A 21,788-nucleotide genomic window follows, 5' to 3' on the forward strand; every position below is an offset into this window, starting at 1 on the left:
TTTGACATTAAGAGGTGTCTGTCTGGGCTGGAAAGCTCCCTGAAATCACACTTCAGGGGCTTAGCTTGAGATTCCTGGTCAGGTTGTTTGTCCTGTCCCGCTTTGGAGAGTGAGGCTGTTTCTGCAATGCAATTAGACTGGGAAGAAAAGCCTGTAATGGGGGAGAACAGGAGGGATAAGAACCACAGCCCATGTGGGGTTACTGGCAACACTCAGAGGGGCAGAGCTTGAGGACAGCTGTAATGGAAAGCATTCCTGAGTATTCCAGAAGCCTTAAGCATGTTTTAAATTAAAAAAGGCTCTTTTGAAAGTGAGCAGCAGGCAAGACGCTGCTAGAGGAGCATATATCTAAACATCTGTACTTAAGCTTTCCATTTCAAATGAGAACAAGAAGCCATGTGCTGTGTGTGTCTGAGTCCAAGGTTTTTTGGTGGGGTTTTTTTTCCGTTGTCTGCCGAGCAGTTAACACATAACTGGAGCTAGAGAAATAAGGGACTTGTAATGAAGTCACGTATTGTTGACCCCAGAGTGCTCTGCTAAACCACTGAATCACCATCTGAAGCTTCCCCTTTTGTCTTCATGCTACAGAATGAAGAGTGTAAATCTGTAATCAGAGGTGACTGGCACAACGTGGGCAGATGTGCTCCCAGTGAATGCCGATGGTCCAGTAGAGCCTAGCCCAGGAAGCAGTGTGGTTTCCATCCAGTCTCTCCAGGAAACGATGCGGTTTCCATCTGCTCTCTCCAGTGGACACCAGGTGGGTAAACACATACCTCCATGCAGCATATAATCTTGCAGGTTCCTATAACAACAATAATCAGATATAACAGATGCTGTGCTGTGGTACTAGAGTGAGACGTATTACAGATAAATTTTCAAAGGCTGTTTCTGGAATTAGTAGTGGCTTGTGCCTGAGGTCAACCCTGTAATGTGCAGCACAAATGTGACTGAATGGTCTGGAGTTATCATGGCAGTCTCCTTCAGAGAGACTGTTGGGATGAATTAGCCTGTAGTAGTCTTTGTGACAGTCCTGGAGTACGTATAAACTTTTCTAGAATTGCTTTCTGATCTAAAGATCACCCAAAACCCTAGCCATTCTCAGTAACACTGGACAGATAGACCTTTGCCTAGGTATTTTTCCTAGCAAATTAGGAAAGTTACCACCCCATTCTCCTGCTTCCTCTTACTTAAAAAACTATGGTTATTTCCTTATAACTTCTAGCCAAGAAAAATACTTCACAGGGCAGCTTCACTATAAAAGTAAGCAGAGGCAGGTGTGCCTGGCAGCAACCACTGGCATGTGGGACCAGGTTTTTAGCCTAACATAGTGATTTGCACTCTGACTTCTGTTTCTATTTACACAGCTCAAAATAAAGTTCAGAAGTATCACAGTTTCTGTGTTTGCAGCAATTCCTGGCACGTACGCTTGTGTATACGCCGATATTCATACAGGCTTTCTATCAGAAAAGGCCCTTGCCAAGTGCCCCGAGTGGCATTGCTGAGGACTTTGAACTTCTGGCCTGAAGTGCCTGGGCATGACCTGAGCTCTTCTTAGTTTCCTACATATTCTTAAATGCCAGGGGGGCATTTTTCCTGCTATATTGCCCTTGCTGAATTCATAGAGGAATGGTGATGACTCCCCTTGGTAGCCAGTGCCATTTTATACCTCTTTAAAAAGTACTGGTGTGCAGGTAATTTTTTTTTTCCCCTCCCTGATTTCAAGCCAACTGATGTGAACCACACACCTCCCCCATGCTGTGGGTGCATAGTGGTACCAGTAAACAGGACGGAGTATATTAATTAGCCTGGAAAGCAGCAGAGGAAGAAATCCAGATGGACTAGCTAGAGTTCTCTACATCCAACTGAGTATAAACAACATTCAGAGATGAGAGGCACAAAAACAACACCGTTGTTTATGGTCAGATTAAAAGCATGGGATAAATTCCAACTTCTGCTGCAAACAGCTCAGCAGGAAGGGTGTTTCATTGCACGGTGAACCAAGGAATGTACATTTGTGAGAAAGGTATGTGCTTCCCCTTGCCTCATCCAGGACCCGAGGAGCCTTGAAGTATTTACAGCAACTATAAGGAAGTGTACAAAACCCTTTCCCCGCAAAGTGGCCTTATAGTTTAATGAGTTTTGCTATTTCACCAGCTCATATTTTCAAGTATTCGGAACATTATTTATGACTGAAGTGAATACTCAAGGTTTCTTTTAGCACAATGCAGCGCAGAGCTCTCCATGCTGGCAGGAAATATTGGTACTTGGGTGTAAGTCACAGCACAAAGGGAGCAGAGGAAATGACCGACCCCACCTCCCCACTTCTGACACGGCCCCGGGGTGCTTCCTCTGGAAAAAGAGGCATTGCAGCAGGAGAGGAGTGTTTGTCACTCTCTCTGGCACGGGGATGAGACCTAAATCAGTTGGGGTGACATGCTGGTCACTGTGACGGGGCAGACACACAGACAGGAGTGTGACCGTCTGGTGGTGATGCTATGCAGCAGCTGTTTGGACACAGCAGGAAAAACACCAGGGAGAGGATGGCCTCCTCCTCACCTCCATAGGGACTGGAGCGGGAAGTCGTCCTTTGCATGTGAGAAAAAGGCATAGCTAACCTAATAAATTCCTGTCTGTAGTATGTGGAGGAAGCTATGTTTAGCTGTCTCTGCAAGTGACATTCTTTTCCATAAATTCCTTTAGGTACGGAGAAACCAAACAGCTAGTAATTGATTTTTCATTTTCATGCTTCTGCCATTGAGGGTCAGATGTGTCTGAAACTTGCACAAAACAGGCACAATGGGTACTGCCAGTGACCATCCTCATGAGGATTTTAGCTCGCACCCCTTTGCTCAGTGTAGTTCAGCAAGTCTGCTCCTGGCTGCATGATGTGGTGGTGGCTGTGTGACTGGGCAGTCCTGTCCCACTTACCTCTTCTCTGATCCAGGCAGATGCTCCATCTTGTCAAGAATGGATCTTGGGGCTAAAGTTGAATGTGATGCATATGCTGTGGCTGTACCACGCTGGTGTAATTGGTAGTGCTGATGGGACAAAAGTCTTTTTCTTGTTGCTAAAATAATGTGATTGTGAATGAGGCTGTGGCATAGGGTCATATTGCTATGTATTTTCTCATCTCTGAATTATCTGCAAAGAAGAGGATGATGGTGGAGAACAGTTGGATTTGAGAAGACTTTTTGTATGATATGCAGTTGAGGTATCCAGCTCCTTTGCTTCTTCCTTGCCCAGGTTTAGCACAGAGAATAAAACCAGGTTATGCTGTGGCATGTGGCTGCTTGTGAGCTGTTTATAGCCCGCATATCTTGTCCCCGGATGAGAGGTGGTACTTGGCCAATCTGAACAACTGGTACTCTGGCCAAATCCCTTCTTTTGGCAGCTATTTACTAAGAGCTAAATGATTGCTCAGCAAAGCTAAAGGGAATTCATTGGCATCAGAATTTCCACTGGAAACAGTGGAGAAGTATCGACATGCGTTTGAATTTTGTAGCAAGAATTTAAGCTCTGGGATCAGAGTATTAGGGATCCATATGTCCAAACTCTGTTCCTAAGAAACTGTGTTTGCACCTCAACTTTCATAGATGAACTTTTTTTCTATATGGGAAGGCCTAGAAACTTCTCCAAATTAGGCAGGGACCCAACTAATCGTTTGGGCAGTTCCATCGATATAATTAGGTATGCTCAAAATTACTCGGGCTGGAGACTTTCCCAGAGCAATCATCTCATGTATGCTAACAAAATGTTCTTTTAATTTGGACAGACTCTTACTTGGTCAGAGGTTGACTGTACAAGCATGGGGAACTTAGGCAGAGACTTTCTGGGAAATCTGAAAAAACAAATGGCAGCCTCTTACAGAAATCATAAAATTCATGGCATGTTCTTGGTGCATCTAAAATGAAGCTGGCAGGTGTCCCGTGTTCTTGGATAGCCATGTTCTGCACCACCACCATAGAGTGGTCTCTTGGGCTATTTATTACATCACTACTTCAACTTCTTCTGATGGTATTTGAATATCTGTCAGCTCTTCTGTTTAGAATCTAGTTTAGAGTGTGATGAAACCCGTGATCATGTCTCCCTCCCAGACAGAAGTGTCACTTGGGAAGCACCATACAAACAAAGGGATTCAATGCCTGATTCGGAGCTCAGAAGTAAACAGGAGAGCCGGGGGAGGCCAGAGTCTCCCAGCACCCAGTCTGTTGCCTCCCTGGCAGACCAAACTTCCTCTCAGTCTGCTTTCAGCACTGACTTAAAGAACAATTGTCACCATCGGTCCCTTCCCTCTCATGGCTAGTCTTTTTGAGTACTGCATTGCCATTGTATGACTCTCCGGTGTTTCCTCCATGCTATTGAATTCTATTTTCCGTTACAAAGTCAGGACTAAATTGAGTGTTTACTTTCAGAAATCCAGCCCCAGAGGAAACAATTATGGTTTTCCTCTTCTTGGCCATCTGCCTTGCTGATAATTTGTTGTGCTGCAGATGCAATTTATTTTTAGTTAATTCTGAGCTATAGCATGTGGCTTTGTTGCCCTAATGCTGTTTTGCCCGTTTCGTGATTATTTAACCAAGATATTTCCATATAGTCATGTTCTTTACAGCCAACATCTGCCTAAAGAAGCTTGCCTCCCATTCCACTTTTGTCACATGTTGGAATATACAGAAAGTCTCAGGTTTCTCACTGACGGTGGAAATTGCAGTCTTCTTGCTGAGTGCAAAATCATTATTTTTTTAATGTACAACATATTTAATCACAGACTGCTTGAAATTCTTAAGGTAGTGTTTCCATAAATTAAAGATTAAAAAACCCAACAAACCCAAACCAGTAATCAATAGATCCCGAAGTATACTGTCTTCTTCCCTTTTTCAGAATATTAGAACAGTTCCCTTAGAAGTGACCTACAACAATCACCTAGTCCAACTGCCTGACCACTACAGGGCTGACCAAAAGCCAGAGCATGTTATTAAGGGCACTGCCTCTTACACACTGATGGGCTTGGGGCTTTGTCCACCTCTCTAGAAAGCCTGTTCCAGTGTTTGATGACTGTCTTGGTAAAGAAGTATTTCCTAATGACCAGTCTAAACCTCCTCTGGCACAACTTCGAACCACTCCCAGGAGTCCTATCACTGGAAACCAGGGAGAAGAGCTCAGCACCTCCCTCTCCTCAGGAAGCTGTAGAGAGCAGTAAGGTCACCCCTCGGCCTCCTTTTCTCCAAACTAGACAAACCCAGAGTCCTCAGCTGCTCCTCATGGGACAAGCTTTCCAGTCATTGCACCAGCTGTGTTGTCCTCTTCTGGACACATTGAAATATCTTGAAATGTTAGGTGACTGCTCTGTTCATGGCTCAAGTATTTGGGAGAGGGCAGATTCTGTAGATCAAGTAAAATAATCACAACCTTCTACAAATACTGGGTTGCTCAAAAATTTACTTCGTGTTTTTAAATGATCTCACTTACTTTTAGCAAGATCAGCAGTGTGGCTCCATTAAACTTAAAATTAGTGTTATTGTGCCAATACACCACTCCAAATGTTGGCGTATAATAGCCTCAGGGTGGTGTCCCACCTAGCCACTCTAGGTCAAGCAAGCTTCTGCCTACCTGTACAATTAAGCTTCAGATCATGGCTATTCTTGTCATGTAACAGCTTTATTGGTTTTCTAGATCTGAGAGAGCCGGTCCTGGGATAAGATGCGCCTGCGTCTGATGGCTATAGGCACTGTAGACTCTGCAGAGGTTCAGCTTGGTCTCTCAGTTCCTCAGAGTGCTCTGAGTAGTAGGCTGTAAATGGAAAAAAGGTCAAGGATGTCAGCTTTTTCACCTGCAGGCACATGAAGGGATGATAGAGTGGTGTTCACAGCTGCCTCTGGGGGCAGGGAATAGATGAGGTGTAATACAAGAAACTAAGGCCCACAGGGGGTGCACACATTCTGGATACATTTCAGGTTGGGGTCAGTTCTGGCTGTGCAAAGCAACACTTATTCGTCAGTGCCTGACAACACAAGGATGTGTTTTGGGTACAGCAGTGCCTTATGGTAAGATGACTGATGTATGCATGGGCAAGTTATGTTTGGTGCACCCAAGTGAGAGTGACCTCCTTCCTGAGAGAGGAATACGATGACCCCAGAAGAACACCACGCTAATGTGAATTTACTGCTGGGTGTAGATAGGAAAGTGTTTTTCAGGTGTTTTGGCCTAATGCTGCATTGAATTGTATAGACATATCCTTGAAATCAGAGAAATGCTATTGGGTTTTTGTGCAAGTTTGGTTGAATCCTGTTTATGTCCTAATTTTTTAAAAGTTTTTTTTTGGGTTTTTTTGTAGGTTTCAAAACAAACAAGCAAACAAAAACCCCCAAAACAGCTGAAGTGGCTCTGAACATCTACAACGTGCAGTATATGATTCATACAGTGAAGATTTAAGGTAAGAGCTCCCACTCATTAAACTGAGTTTCTGAGATTTCCTGAATGGGGACTACCAAACTGTATAAAGAAACCCCACAGATAGAAAGGGACCAAAATTAAAAACAAGCATCATGTAAGAAACTAACAGAAGGAAAAAAAAAATCAATTGTAGTAGCACCATAGAAAATGCACTGCATATGATCTAGAAAGAAAAAAATAAAAATAAAAAAGGAGAAATGTGTGTCAGAAATTGGATGCCCATTAATACGCTATTTCTTTTGGTAGGAAACGCCACAAAAAAAAGAAATATTGTATAGTTAATGCATGCTTTAGTGAGACAGGCTATCACTCATGGAAAACTGGGAAAGTAGTGTCAAAGAGTGGTGACAGGAAACATAGCATCAGCAAATTTCTTTCCGCTGGTCTTGGGGTAGGTTGCTTTTAAAAATTTGGAGCCACTGAAGGACAGTAGACGTTTACATATCAGCCAAGCAGCAGTTCTTATATACTTATGCAGAGAACTTTCCCCTCATTGCCTTCAGGGATGCAGGTTCCCATAGCAAAGGAGGAAAGGTACTGGTAGGACCTGATGAACAGATCCACTCTTTTAATCTGCTGATTCAAAAAGGGAAAGCTCAGTCCTCATTCTGAGGATAGAAATACTGACGGGTATCATGGCAACACTATAAAGGAGAATTTTCAAATTCCCCTGGCTTTTCAGCTTGTTAAAGAATGATAATTTGGGCGACTAGAAACAGTTGCCGCCTTTTCCTCCCAGTCTTGCACTGAGCAATTATCCCACTGGGCATTTTCTGGGACATATGTGAAACAAAGGGTCTGATTCAGAGCTGACTGTTAGTGGTCTAAATCAAGAAGGACCCTACTGGAGCCAGTATTGTTCTAGGCAGAGTCATTAAAAATGTGTGTGCAAAAGATGAGTAAGATTATCTTTTGGGGATCTGCTGAAAATATTGCTTAATTTGCTCCAATCAATAAATGATGGTGCTATTTTGAGTAACGGAAATGAAATACTAATGTATTTGTTTCCAAGGTTTCTCAGCAAAATACATAGAAAGTCATAAAAAATAACTTTCACCTGTATTTCTAAACCACACAAGAAAGTTTCAAGGTTGTGATCTAGACCTTCAATAATATTTAAGAGGAATTCTTAAAAGGATTCCAAAGCTAAAAGATATTGATTATTTAACTCGATCTTGTATATAATTAGACCACACATTTCCAAACAGCACTTTCTCGACACTTAGATTTTATGAATCCTTTCTGTAACTGAGTTCCATTAATTAAGAAGGAGTATTTTTTTAAAGCTACATTTTGTTGACAGAAGAAGTAGGCTTATTTTTGTTTCAGTATCTGTTTTAATTTTGTGATTTGTCTCTACGTAACTAACATGACTGTATCCTGTGTTACTTAGGTTAAAGCAAGCAGTAAGGGGGGCTGGGGAAAGCTTTCTGTGAATTCTTCATATACCAATCAACAAATGGGATAAAAATAATTTTGTTTTTATACACTATAAAGAAAAAGACTCATCATTCATTGTAACTGTGATACAATATAATGATTAGTTTGCAGTAGATAACGTAGCATTCCAGTAGAGAGCTCTAATGCTGTCTCAAGGCTATAATATTACATTAAACCGTATTCATTACTGATGGAAAAGAAGGGAAATACTTTGGTTCTGATTATATTAAAGCTACTGGTCTCCCAAACAAGATAGGAAAAATATTATTTCAGATTTTATATCATGTAATCCTAGATAGTTTTCATCAGGAATAATACTTCAATCTTGTGTCTCAACTTTGCAGCTGTTTGGGGAAATCTATGTACTTTTCCAAAGTCAAACAGTCTGAAGAATGGAAGGCACTTGCATTGTGTACATTGACATAATTCAAGGAAGACAGGAGAGAAAAGGAAGGGAAGCAAATCACTGTAGAACAAAAATAACTCTTAGGTATTGTGTTTAGATAAACTTGTAGGTCAAGGGAAAAAAGGAACATGAAGATCCTCACATCTGCAAACTTAAGCAAGAGAGGTTTAGAGGCTGTTTTTCCATGCAAGCAGATAAGGTTTTGCTTCTAATTTCATAGGGAAGAACAGTTCTTAATACATATCAGTGTCTCAAATTAAAGCTAAACATTTTTTCTAAGACTTAAAGGAGCTGAAAAAGATGCAGACACAGCAAGGTTTACACAGAAGGGCATTTGATAAATGAAAATCTATCAAGTACTTCAAAAAATCTTGTTCTGACAAGAACTGAACAGCTTCCTTTCAGAAATGTCCTTCACTTCCTTGAAACTCCACTCAAAGAAACCATGATATCATCCTCTCACAGCCTCACAGATTGCACTAAACCAATAACATCAAACAAACCCTATGGTTTACGGAACAGGCACTAAAAGTTGTTACTCGAAAAGCATACTGTCTTGAATCTGATTATTAGAAAGCTTTCCAACCTGAAAAGGTAACGCAGGTCAACAGTTATAAACAACATAAGGCTATATATCCTAACAGTGATAGAAATCAAACCAATTCTGTAGTTGTACTGATTTTTAATGAATTTCAAGTGTATAAATCAATCAATAGATAAGACTTAGTCTTCCAAATGACTTAGGAATAGTTCCATAAAAAATTTAAGCTTCTAATTTCTGTCATCAGGGTTTCTGTCTTAAAAAAACCCCCAACCAACCAAATAAATAAACAAACAAATAAAACCAACCAAAACCTCCAAACCCAAGTCACCAAATCCTCCCAAATCTCTCTTGGAAGCTGTCTGACCTGGGAACTACCCAAGCATCTGTGGTTTCTTAAGGTCTGCTTTGGGACATTACTCAAAGGATAACTCTTCTGATGGTCACAAGCAGTCAGCCCGTGTTCCACAAACCACAAATTTACTCTGTGAGGTTCAGTGCACCACTAGAACTTGAAAACAATGCAAGACTAAAACATTGTATTCTTTCTCCTTCCTTCTTCCCCACAATGGCCAGCATTCATTGGTCAGAGCACTTGCCTAAATGTGGAGGAGAGGAGATCAGGTTCCTCTACTGCGTGTGGGGAAACGAACTTGCGTTCCTGAGCTGAAGGCTGTACTCACTGAGCTGTAGAATACTATTTGCCATACTCCCGTTTCAGGTTTAGGCACTAAATAAAGATTAACTGGTTGAGAGAGAGTGAATACAAGCATCTTTGCAGTTAGGACACTCAGCTGGGAGTACAGAAGTTGAGTCTTACACTGCTCCTCCAGTCACCAATTACATATTTTGAGAAGGGTAAGACAAAAAGTACCAATATGCAGCTTTGGCTATGTTGAACTATGGCTGCACTGCAACTGTTTTAAGTTTCCCAGTAAATGCCATGCAGGTGTTCAAATGATGAATATGCATTTGAAGTAGTTTAAAGGTTTTCATGGCTTCTCCTAGCAAATTTTTCCTATAGGAATGACTGGATTGGGTGACTTTTAAATACCTTCCCTGAGTTGAAGTGAGATTCAAAGCCAGAAGCCAGCAGAGAGAAGAGTGAGACTTCTCTTTGCATTGAAAAAAAGTATTAATTTCAAATACCTAGAGCCAAGTGATCATGCTTTCTTAAGTTGACCAGGAGAGATGGGACTGCAAAATGACACTGTAGTACCCATTAAGGTGGGATATGGCATGTAGAACTCTTCAGCTGACTCACCTTGGCATCAAGTTTCAAGACCTGGTGCATTAATTACTACATTTTTCATTTAACCTGAGCTGTTAACCCATGTGGTTAACCACACAGGTCCCATCATTATTTGAATCTTGCAATCTATGCTATCAAAACCCCATCTGCAAAAACTTCAGGGTGATAAAGTAATAATCAGTCCTTAGGTTGCATCACTGGTCAGCCTTGAGCGCTTCTGCTGTTTTGGGTGAAGGTGGATGGGATGAATTCCTAACCAAGTAGTTGAGCAAGACTAGGGTGTATAACACTCTTCCTAAACAAGCAGTGCCCTGGTGTGCAAACTAAAAAGTAACTTGATGTACTCTAGTGATGTCCCCAGTCTGGCCAGGTGAGGACCAGGACTGTTCCAGGTGTAATGCGTTTCTCAGCCCAGAAGCACTCTACACACCTCTGCCAGGCAGCGGAAACAAGGCAGAAGGGCTTTCAGATGGCACTTGGACAGGGACCCTCATGCAGAGAAAGGATAGCCTGAAGTTTATCAGCTCCTGTGCTCGAACTGAAAATAAAGGCAGACACAGGAGAGGGAGAAGGGTTTTGAATACCATTTGTATGCTCTTCTCAGCAAAGCGGAGACTTGAGATATCCATTCTGGCAGCTTTTCAGTGGAATTTCAACACTGGTGTGAGCCAAATGCATGAGGAATAAATTAACGTGTTTGTAGGTTTGCTAAATAAAGTGGCAGGAGACAGATGCCTGCATGACAAGATACTAAGCTGGTTATGAAAATTAAGCCATGTTTTGCAGTCTTTGGTGCTGTGAAAAGCTCGCAACATTAAGTGGGAGGTGCACGAGGAAAGCCAAGTGAAGTCCATTGCCTGTGTCCATAGGGTAAGTAACGGGTCATGCCAAAGTCACTGTTGCCATTGAAGTGCCAGTCATAGAATTGCTTCTAGGCTTGACAGAGCTGCCTTTCCAGCAGCCTACAAAAAGCACAATCTGTCCTTCGAGGGGTCAGTCAGAATAAAGCCTTCATGCAAAATTTGCCTTTCTGCACTCTGGAACTGTTTGGAGTTTTTCTGAGGCTTTTTTTTTTCTTTTCTTTGTTTGTTTTAAATCTCGCTATTGTGCTACAGTTTTGTCTGCGGGATGTGCATGGAATAGGCAATTAACACCTGTAGTACAGTAATCTCCCCCTGATGTTAGAGGCTTTTTTTATTTCCATTTGTGGAATGGTCCTGCACTCTGGCTTTGCTGATGTGATGTAGTGGCATTTTCCCTGGCTCGTATTATGCCATAAGAGGAAATAGTCAAGTGGTTTAAGAGAGAACATTATCCTCATTTGTATGCCAAATTTGCTCCATTGTTTTTGGTTTACATTGTTTTTTTTAAAATATAATATAGGGCTTCACCACTTGATTTTAAGTTTATTCTTTTCCCATGGTTCTTTCCTGTTAAAACACTCGTGTTGCAATGCAAGTCCCTTACCATGCAGGTTTGAAGGAGGCTCTTCCTATTTCCCTGTAGTGACTCACAGGGTCCATCTGCACAGAGAAGATGGGGTAACCTACAACCAGTAGTTACTCTGCAGTGGTTTCCCAGGTCAGCTGTGTGTGCTCCACTTCGAAGGGATGCAGCCAGTCTCTGTCCCAGCAAGCCATGAGCAGCCCCATGTGGGAGCTGGCACGGTGCCCTCCTTCCCAGCCCCGTGCTGCAAACAAATCCATGGAAAGTGCAGGAGTTTCTCATCAGACTAGCCCTGCTGTGGTTTTCTTGAGCATTTGTGAAGATTTCCTACGCTGTTCATATAATCAACCGGTTTGAAGCAGAGCTTTTTAGACCCCTAAGTCATTTTTTCTTGACACAGCTGGTTCCTGAGACAGCTCTTTCCCACTTAGCATGAATTAATGTATGGTAAGTACGTGAGCACGGGAATGCTCAAGGTCTAAATTAAGGGTGGCTCTCATCTAACCTAAATCAGCCACACTGGGGAAAGCATTCTTAATCCCAGCACTTGAGCATGTCTGAACTGTTTTTATCACAGAAGAGATATTAGTTTATATAAATAAAATCAGTGTAATTTGACACAGAATGCTGTTCATGTATTGATAAATTTAAAACATTCCTCAATTACAAGATTATATCGTAAGTTTTAGCGTGTGAAAGCTGTTTACAATTATGCTGTCGTGTTGTACTGTACTAAAAATGCCCTGATTCTTGTCATATCATAGGTCTCGCAACATCTTATAGATAAAATTGAAGCTAAACAAAACTATTCTGAAACAGGACAAAATATTGTGGGTTTTATATTTGCTCATTTGTCGGTTTTTTTTTTCCACATTTAGAATGGATTTTTTTCCCCAAAACTGCCTGAAGAATAGCAATTCTAGATTGCGATTGGAAGATGGAAAAATAAAAGTTTCATGTAGTGTCCTACAATCAGAAGTGAGGCAAATGGGACAACAACTTTAAGAACTAAGTCCTAAGTATCCTTGAACTACAAAGGAAACAGGAAGGTAAGGAAAATTCTTAAATGATCCAAGTTTGTATTTTGACTTTCAGAGATTCCAATCAAGTTGCACTTCAGAAGATGGGTCCAACTAAAACAAAGTCAAGTCAATACACAGCAAGCAGAAAATAGTAGTAAAGCTTGCACAGAAGATAGAAACTCTTTTCTTTTGGCTAAGAGAAACTGGTGTGGTAATATAAACTTTTAAAAAACCCAAAATCATGAGGCTTTCAAAGAAATTAGTGGGTATTTTGATTTACTGGAAGGTGAAGGAAATAAATATTTTATAGGTACTTCCTTTGCATCAGCTGTTATCACAGAGGAATTTGGAGAATATATACTCAGTCTTTTCAAATAATAAATATTAACAGAGATCAAAAGAATTTGGGTATTAGCACTGAGTAAGAAAGGAAACAGTAGAAAGATTAAAAAAACCAAAACGAACAACAACAACAAAAAAAAACCCCACAAAAAACTCTCAACCAAAACAACCAAAACCACCCCGGTGCTCAGAAGAAGAGCTGAGCTTCTGAGAAAATTCTCTGTTTAAAATTGTTTGCTACACTGGAGGCCCAGGGAGTAATAAATCACTTTACTTATCCTTTAAGGAATTGCTAGGGAAATTCACAGCCCAGTAAACCTTGCTTCTGTACCCAGCTGGCATCTGCAGGCATAAACCTTTGTAGTTCAAAACACAAATTACAAGAAGAAAAATCTTCATAAAAGGAGCACCCTTCATGCCTCTAATGGGCAAGGATTCTCTGAATATGTAAATTAAATGTGGCAGTCAGCTGATTTCATGTACTCAGGATTATAAGGTGCATCTTTATGAACTGCAATACAAACTTTGCATTGCTTAGCTCAAAATAAAGCCTTTACAAAAAAAGGGCCTTAGTTAGCTCAAAACAAAGCCTTTCTAGGGAACAGCATTAATGAGTCCGGCTGGCAGGTGCGGGAGGACAGGTGAGCTGTCATTGCTGTGATCCCCACGCCAGGGCTGAGTCGCAGTGCCATACCTGCACCACGCGGGAGCTGGCAACTTCACAGCGTGGTGTTCTCAGCCCACCGCCTCTCAAACACTGCGGCATCTTGTAAGAACTCAAAGCAAAAGGCAAGCTCCTGTCTGATTCCAATGTTTCTGTTATCACAGCAGGCAATGAAATGGATAGCAGGCTGTTTATAAAGGTAATTCATCAGCCCCCGTGTAAGATGTGTGCATGCTCCAGTTAACACGATGAAGTTGCTCAGTCATTCCAAAGTATTTGAATTAATTATTCTTTATCGTAAAGAAAACTGTAACATAGCATTAGGCAAAGGAAAATATGTCAGTTGAAGTGCTGTAGTGGACAGGCTCTCCTGGGCTAAAAGGCTGATGTTCTTTGTTGTAATTAACATTTACCAGGTATTGTTACCATCCAGTTTGTTTATATAGACAATGCTGTGCAAATAAATAGTGCCAGCAATTTCAGCTGGTTTTATTAGTCTGATCACACATAGCTAAATCTTTTAACGACTATTCAACAGAAAATTCTCTTCATTTCTAAACTATTCTCATTTCTAATTATTGTGCAGAATTTAGAAAGGAACAGAACTGAGATCTCTATGATTCCATAGCTGCAATGGAAAAATGAAATATAATTAGATATGGCTGTAGTGCAGCCGCTGTACTGCCTTACTTTCTGATGAGTGAACTCTGGAATATGGTATGTTGCCAGATTGATAAAGATTGGGACTAGAAGAAAACATGTATATGATTGGTTTTTTTTAATTATTTTTTCTCAGACTTGCTATCAGGATTGGCATATGCATCTTTGTGATGTTCTGAGTTTGCTTCATTCAAAGGTAAGTCAAAATTTTATTTAAAATTATGCATGAGAGGTGACTTAGTATATCCTTTTGTCATTCCTTCAGTAGATCTGTTCACACTTGCCTCATTGGATCCCTTTTGGAGAATCATAAGGCATGTGATAATCTACATGGTGTATTGTATTAGGAAAGCCAAAGGTTTTCCTTCCTGTTGCCACTGTGTGCTTTTATGAAGTCTGCTGAACATCCTACAGTAAGGAGAGATGCCCCCCTCAATTCCCAAAAAGCCCTTGGAATGGCTGTCCTAGGATGAGAATTTGGGGTCACAGTCACAAAATCATCCACACTGCACTGTGGGACAGGATGGTCATGCTAAACTGAAGAGAGAACTGGGAGACAGCAGTAACACAATGGTTCGTGGTATAAGGGCTTCTGAGTTTATGTCTGAAGAAGTTGTGACATCTATTTTTGGCTCCAAGATGTGCTGAGACGCTTCTTAAAACTTTGAGAGGAGGTGAATCTATTTCTGTAGAAATAGCCACAGTGTTTGGTTTGTGCCATATATGCGATAGAGATGGTTTCCCAAGGCTGACAAATCATGCAGATTTGTAAATTGCAACAAATTATTAGTGTCAGTGTACCACTGGAGGTAATAATTAAATAACTGAAATTAGACTTTGGAATACTCTCAATTAAATTTAGAATAAAATGAAAAATCACACGCTGCCATCAATTTAAAGAACTTTATCCAAAAACACAACTTCCATCTGATGTTAACAAAACTTCTCATTTTCACCACAGTTAAAGAACCAGCACTAAATACACACATAGTGACAGCAGTCAATAACTGGAAAAGAACAGAACAGGAGCTTAAAAGAATACATTTCTGTTGACTAAATTTGCTAATTACAGTAGGCTTAGAGAAAACAGGGCATTTTCAAAGTTTTTCTCTTTACAGAGATTCGCATTTCAAGAACAATGATTACAAGAGTAAGGGGTTTTCTTTAAACCAACCCATATACTAAAACCAAAAAAAATAATACAGAGAAGCCCTGAAAACCTGTTAGTGTACAAAACAGGGTAGAGAGAAAGCACAAGAGAATTAAATTGTCTAGCGTTATTAAGAAAAATAACAGTGCAGACAAGGGCTCCTGTAAAGCTGTTTTGTGTGAGCTGAAAGATGTCATTTCCATATGACCGTGTTTTTGCGTGAAGTACAGATGCTTTCAGAAGTGTCACTATTTAGCTTACTTTTGAAGAAAAAAGAAAAATTAGGCAATATTTAAGCTAACTGAAAAACAAATGTTATAGGCTACCTCACAAAGCTGCTACTGGATTTATTTACGTTCGTTTAAAATTTCACTGAGACTTTGCACTCCACTCCTTTCAAACTTCGTAACTTCAGAACTGAAAGACCTCTTTGTTAAGGAAAGAACAAATATTTCTCAGGCTAGGTGATCAGACAATAGAAAAAATAGTGCAACCGTTGCTACATTATATACCCTTCGAGCATATCTATCAAAATATTCAGACTTGGTTTATGTTACCTTCTCATTTAAAAAAAAAAAAATACAGTTATGCTTTCTTTCTTTTGATTAGGAAATTACGGACATCTTTAGATATATTTTAAACAAAACCCCAGCAACCCCAGAGCTAGTCCTGCATGTTGATCCACTGAAGCAGACGTGAGAAGTGCAGAAGAGTGTTATTAATCCAGTTGACTCCAGGTGGAGGCAAAGGTCCCTCTGGATGGAGCAGCTTGCAGGCTCAGGGACTTTGATCACCCTGTGAAGGTGGCAACTGAGACGAGTTTTAGGCCTAAATCTGTAAACAGTTCAATCTTTTCTCATTAGTGGGACTGAACTCCAGAGGAAATGCGGTACCACCTTTAATGACTGCAGCTCAGGAAACTCCCAAAGCAGTGCCAGAACAAGCAGGGAGCTGTGAGGGAGGCTGCCCAGCGCTCTCGGTCCTGGCCAAGACATATGCTTCCTTCTGCTCACCGTGAGATTCAGAAATGCCCGGTCTGGCTACAGCAGCTTGGCCGTGCATCTGAGAACTACAGGTATGATTACATTTGCAATGGCTTAGCACATTGTTGTTGTTTTTCTTTACTGACTAGGCTAGTGTTTAATGGCCTTGGCCCTACACTAAATCACGTGAAGCTTTTCTGTTCTTACTACTACCCTCTTCTACTCCCCTTGTCTTACCCCAAGTGTGTTACCACTGATTCTGATGTGCTAGAAACAACCAAGGACTTGGGGTTGGGAACAGCTCAGTAAATGCTGACTGCAGAACAGCGTAGTATTTGTAAAATCTGAATTTCTAAAAGGTAGCTTTGGGTTGTATGGATATTGACAATACAGTTACGATGCTTCATGGCCACACCTTACTCTTCTGCTTGGGGGAAACACTTTGCGGTTTGCTAAGGCAGATAATGATTACAATCTTCCTACAGGAAGAGACCTTATATTGCTGATCTTTGCACTTACTGTGTTAAGTCCTTAATTATCACTTACTGTCAGTGAAAGTCAGTCAAGGAGGTGGTTAAGAAGGGCTGAAGAACATTGCTGGCTTCCAAATGCTCACACGCTCTGATGCCAGGGAACAAAAAGAACACAGAGAAGACAAGGGGAGAAATAAAATAAAGGCAGAGAGACGTGGTGATGACAAAGGGTTTACAAGGATGAATGCAAGTTCACACCAGGTACTTTAAGGAGGAATGATGCAGCCTAAAGGACGGGGTAGTGATTTTTGAGACATTCCTGAGAAGCAACTTGTCTCTGTCCTCAGCCTTTCTAATGTCTGGGTAGTAAGATCCCCTTTGAGACCTACTGGCATAAAGCTGTAGAGTAAAATGAGGCGCTACTACTGTACAGATGATACTTGACTCATTAACTTTCCATGCTTAAGAAACTTAGGTATTTTTTTGCTGTTGCAGGGAGAATAAGCAGAGCCTTGGAAGGTAAATCTTGTATGTATACTGCCAACATGGGAAGCTTTTTGAGTATTTTCTACAACTGAAAAATATCTTCACTAGCAGCCTGCATAGGAAGGATAGAATGAGTGGGAAGATGCTCCTAAGACTTTCTCAAAAGATGGAAACACCATTCCATTTGTGCTCATATGAAAGAACATTTGCCTTAGTACCAACAGATCAAGTCTGCCTATGACACTCAGGCAAACCTGCCTTCAGAGGCATGTCATTGAGGTGTTTACATATGTGACAGGTTTGTGTTACCAGGGTTACTTTCTTTTCCAGTTCCTGACTGTGTTGCTTTAATTCCCAAAATATGTTACTGCAAAAGTAGGTCTGGTCATATTGCCTTGGTGTAAATATTCTGGTACAGGCCAGAATGAGATAAAATTGCCATGCCATTTTGTTCTTCAAAGGCACGTATTCCCCTGGAGTCTCCGAGGTAGAGAACTGGACACCTTCCTCCTTTGTGCCTGAAGGACCAAAACCTAAAACGGGACATGGCTGGTGCCTAGCTGTTTGCAGTTCCCTACGCACCCAGAGAAGAGCACAGCGGTGACTTTGTTTTCCCTGTTTCCAGTTGGTAAGACACAAAGAGGGGCTGTATGAGGAAACACAAAAAGTTAGTGTCAGTCTAAGGGCAGTAGCAGACTTTAAGGCCTCAGGTTGCTTTAATTTATTTAGGAAGTTCCCAGATCAGGAGCAAAGGGCTAACTGCATGTTATATCGTCCCTATATCTACCTTATGTTGGCTGACCAATGTACCAATAACAGCGTACCTAAACAATATTAATCTCTGGCTCTTCTGCAAATGGAATAAATGCACTTGTTTCCCTGAGGATTAGAAACTGTAAGATGGGGAGGGACATGCTGTACCTGATGGTTAGTTCACTTAAACTCAGCTTAGGTGGTGCATCCAGGCAGCCAGCACAGCTCAGAGGGGCAGAGCAGTTCATGAATGCTCAGCTCTGCCTGTCAGAACCCTGATGTCTGACAGTATCACCAGGGACCTGCCTGCCCTTTTCCTTTCTGTGCATTAACTAGATGAAATCCAATTCTCAGAGCTCTGAATTCTCCAAAAGCACAGAAGCGTTTTGATCTGAGATTCTGGTTTTTGGCCTATTTATTGCAATAATGGAAGTCATCCTTTAAAAAAGAGTAATTTTCCAGATTCTGCTCTGTGATTAGCCACAGGAAACCCAGTAAAATTACACTGGATAAACGGGCAGAGCTACGTGAAATTAATAACACTCAGCAGCCTGCAGAGAAATGTGAAGAGGATATTAACAACTGGAATTGTTTGAAAATAAAAACCAAAAGCTTCTAATAATAGGCAAAATATATAACAACCAATAGACTAAGGCCTCCTGTTTTCATTTGGTCCCAGAGACAAAGGCGTATTTTCCCCTTTATCTTCAAATGGATGTACAGGATAAGACTATAATGGCTAGCTGCTTCTATTTACTCTTGATTTGGGACTTGTTATTACAGGCTGCTCCACAGTTGGGTGGGATGCTGACTGCCCTCAAGTCCCATTGCAAACAAGGATTTTGGAGAGGGGATCTTATTACTTCTGAGATATCTATTACCTTACTTGCCCACTCAAATGGCTAAATACATTATTTCTAGCAGACAAGTCTCTCTGCTACTGTTGCATCAGTTTCAAAATTTGTTGTTCGGTTTTGCAAATATGCACATAAATGCATCTTCCTCCTCCACTGCATTTTAGGAAGATGTTAATGCTGTGGACAAGCACAGACTCCTAGCCCTGCAGATAAAACTATAACAGGAATAGCTGTTCCCCACTCAGTTCTCCTACCTATTGCACCTTCCTCCATAATTGTTCAGCACTTAGTCTTTGCTGTGCTGGCTGCAGAGTTGCCATGTCAAGCTGCTGGCTGCTTGGAGCAAAACAATTAGCATTTAATTACTTTATATTATGAAAATGGGAGAGGGACTTTTTACAAAGGCATGTAGTGATAGGACAAGGGATAATTTTTGTTGCCATAGATCCCTAGAGGCCATGGCTAGAAGAAACTTGTTAGGGCATCCAGTTCGTCTCCCTGCTTCCCATGGATCTTTAACAACTTTGCAGAGCACATAGAGTATGGCTTCATGTGTTCATACAATGAAGTTTACAACATAGGTAGAGGTCTAACACTGCAGATAGAAAGTGTTTTTTGTCTGTTACAGAGCAAACTCCAATCAGGATCTTCTAAGTGGTATCTGTGCTAGATGCTTTCATTTAAAGCACAGATCTTCTACAAGTTGAACCCTGCTATCATGCTGATACAAAAGCACAGAGCTCTCTTCTGCTTTTACCGAACAGCTTCAGAGAACAGGTCTGGGGAACGTGTTTGGGTTTACCAGTCACCCCTCAGTGAGTGACAGTAGTCATCTAACTACTGTCAATTGGACATCCTTGCTCCAAGGTAAGGAGGAGCTACAGCACTCCAAGTCTAGCTGTGTTGATGGTTCAGGGTATAATATATACCTGCATAAAGAAGCTGTAACTTTTTTCACAGACAACACCTATGAAACATCCACTATTCATCCACTTCTCCATTCCCCTCTGTAGTTTCTCTGAACTTAATGACAGATGAGTCCCCTTTTTCAACAGTTGACTTTAAACCTTCCCTAACGTCCCAGAACTAACCTCCCAGAAGATGGAAGTGGTTGTAGTGGATGAAGCCAGAACACAACATCCAGAAACACAGTGTGCATGTTACCACTATCAAAGCAGATCGTAGTGGGCAGAACTGGTTCAAACTCTCATTTAGGAATCTTTAATACACCTGACAATATTTTGTATAGTGTCTCGCACGCAATATCCGTGTGCCTGCATCCTAAACCTATTTTTTTCCCAGCAGAAAAGGTGCACAGTTTAGCAGTTTAGCTATGAGACAGGGAAAGCCTGCATTTGCTGCCTGCACCCATTTTGCCATGTCACACTGTCAAGCCAATTACTTTAATTGAAGTTCTGTCTGGCCCTTCTTGACAGCTTAGCCTCTAATGGTGAAAATATGTATGACAATGATCTGGATGTGGGAGGCAGAACTCATTGTTTTCCAACACTCCTGCTATTATTATCAATTTCACATGAAAGTAGGGCACTTTCTTTGGAAAAAGCAACACAAAACCGTCTCTCTGTTTCTTTAGCAGAGTGGTGGTTCTTTACTCTTCCCGCTCTAATGCTCTTCTTCATGGGTGAAAAATTTAGTCCAGTGCTTTGGGAGAGAGATGTAAACATCGCTAATTGCACTAAGATTAATATTCTAGGAATTTACACAAAGCACACCATTGGCAAATTCATTAAGCAGTAGAATAATGCCATTGGACAAATACCATAGTGCCAAACTGGTTTTTACCATGGTGGAAATGTTTTGCTCTTCATGCAACAACAGTGCTTGTAAGATCTGGATTAACTAAAGACCCTATGCAAACACTGAAGAAAAAAAAGTCCACGAGTAATTGGTACAATTACAAAGGCAATAGGATATCAGAAAATGGCTGGGGACAGTACAGTACATTAAGCAATATTTCCATGGGTCCTACGTGTTTGTACACCAGACCTTGTCCTGCTCATTCCTTCCAATTCTGCATTGGAAACTTCTCTGTAGCCTTCCAGTCTTACTTAACAGCTTGCTTTCTGCTCAGTGAGAATCGGGAGGAGTGAAAGAAGATGAAAAGTACATAGTTTATGCAGCTCCCCTCTTTTTTATTTTCCTCTGCCTGTGAAGGAATGAATAGCTATTTTAGGGCAGTGAAAATCATCGTTTTGGTATCAGTCTTAAGACTACAGCTATTTTATTAAACAGAATCTACATTCTGTCCTGCTGATCTTCCAGAATTGGGCTGTTCATACTTTTTTCCAGCACAGATCTCATCTGTCCTCAACCATTTTCACAAAATTTTGCCTCCAAACAGGGAAATAACTACACACACAGAAGCAGGTAAGTTCAAGTGAGTTGTCATTGTTTTTCCCATCCTCAAAATAACTTTTGTTTCTTTTCTCCCCCCTGTTAGCTCTGTTTGCATCTTTCCCAGCTTTAAAGGCCAGTTCATAGAGAGGGAAAAAAATAAGTATACACAATGACTATGAGCGGTTATAAATACTGATTTGGGGTATGCTGCTTTGATTCAAGTAACTGTCCACCAGCTCTGCTGGAAAGTTAGTTTAAAGAGAAAAGAAGAAAATTCAAACCTCTCTACACATTCAGTAGCTCTTAGTCCAGTGGCAGGCAAGTGTCAAAAATAGTCTCTGTCCCTGCAGACAAGGCTTTCTGGAATTAGGGTAGTAACTGTATGAGCCAGAAAACCTATACAGTATATGCAGACATAGAGGAAGGATTTGTCTACTATTCTCAAAGCGCAGACTTTTTATGTATTTGTGTTTATTTTTTAAGGGGAAGAGGGAAATTTCCAACA

The 21,788-nt window shown here is 41.0% G+C and overlaps 1 long non-coding RNA gene across 5 annotated transcripts in view; it reads left to right on the forward strand.

Moving 5' to 3' along the window:
* LOC114015756 (uncharacterized) overlaps positions 1-21,788 on the forward strand; it is a 66,310-nt gene extending 44,522 nt beyond the window's left edge. The window contains exons 2-9 of one of the 5 annotated variants that reach the window (XR_008733248.1): positions 589-757; positions 6,332-6,430; positions 10,876-10,959; positions 12,414-12,584; positions 14,360-14,419; positions 15,983-16,448; positions 17,325-17,348; positions 17,777-21,788. This is a non-coding gene — a long non-coding RNA (uncharacterized LOC114015756). Of the gene's footprint in view, positions 1-588; positions 758-6,331; positions 6,431-10,875; positions 10,960-12,413; positions 12,585-14,359; positions 14,420-15,982 lie in introns of all 5 variants that reach the window. The other 4 variants (XR_003559861.2, XR_008733247.1, XR_008733249.1 and 1 more) reach the window with 4 other exon arrangements.

This window comes from Falco cherrug, chromosome 7, assembly GCF_023634085.1.
Source record: "Falco cherrug isolate bFalChe1 chromosome 7, bFalChe1.pri, whole genome shotgun sequence".
Classification (NCBI taxonomy): Eukaryota; Metazoa; Chordata; class Aves; order Falconiformes; family Falconidae; genus Falco; species Falco cherrug.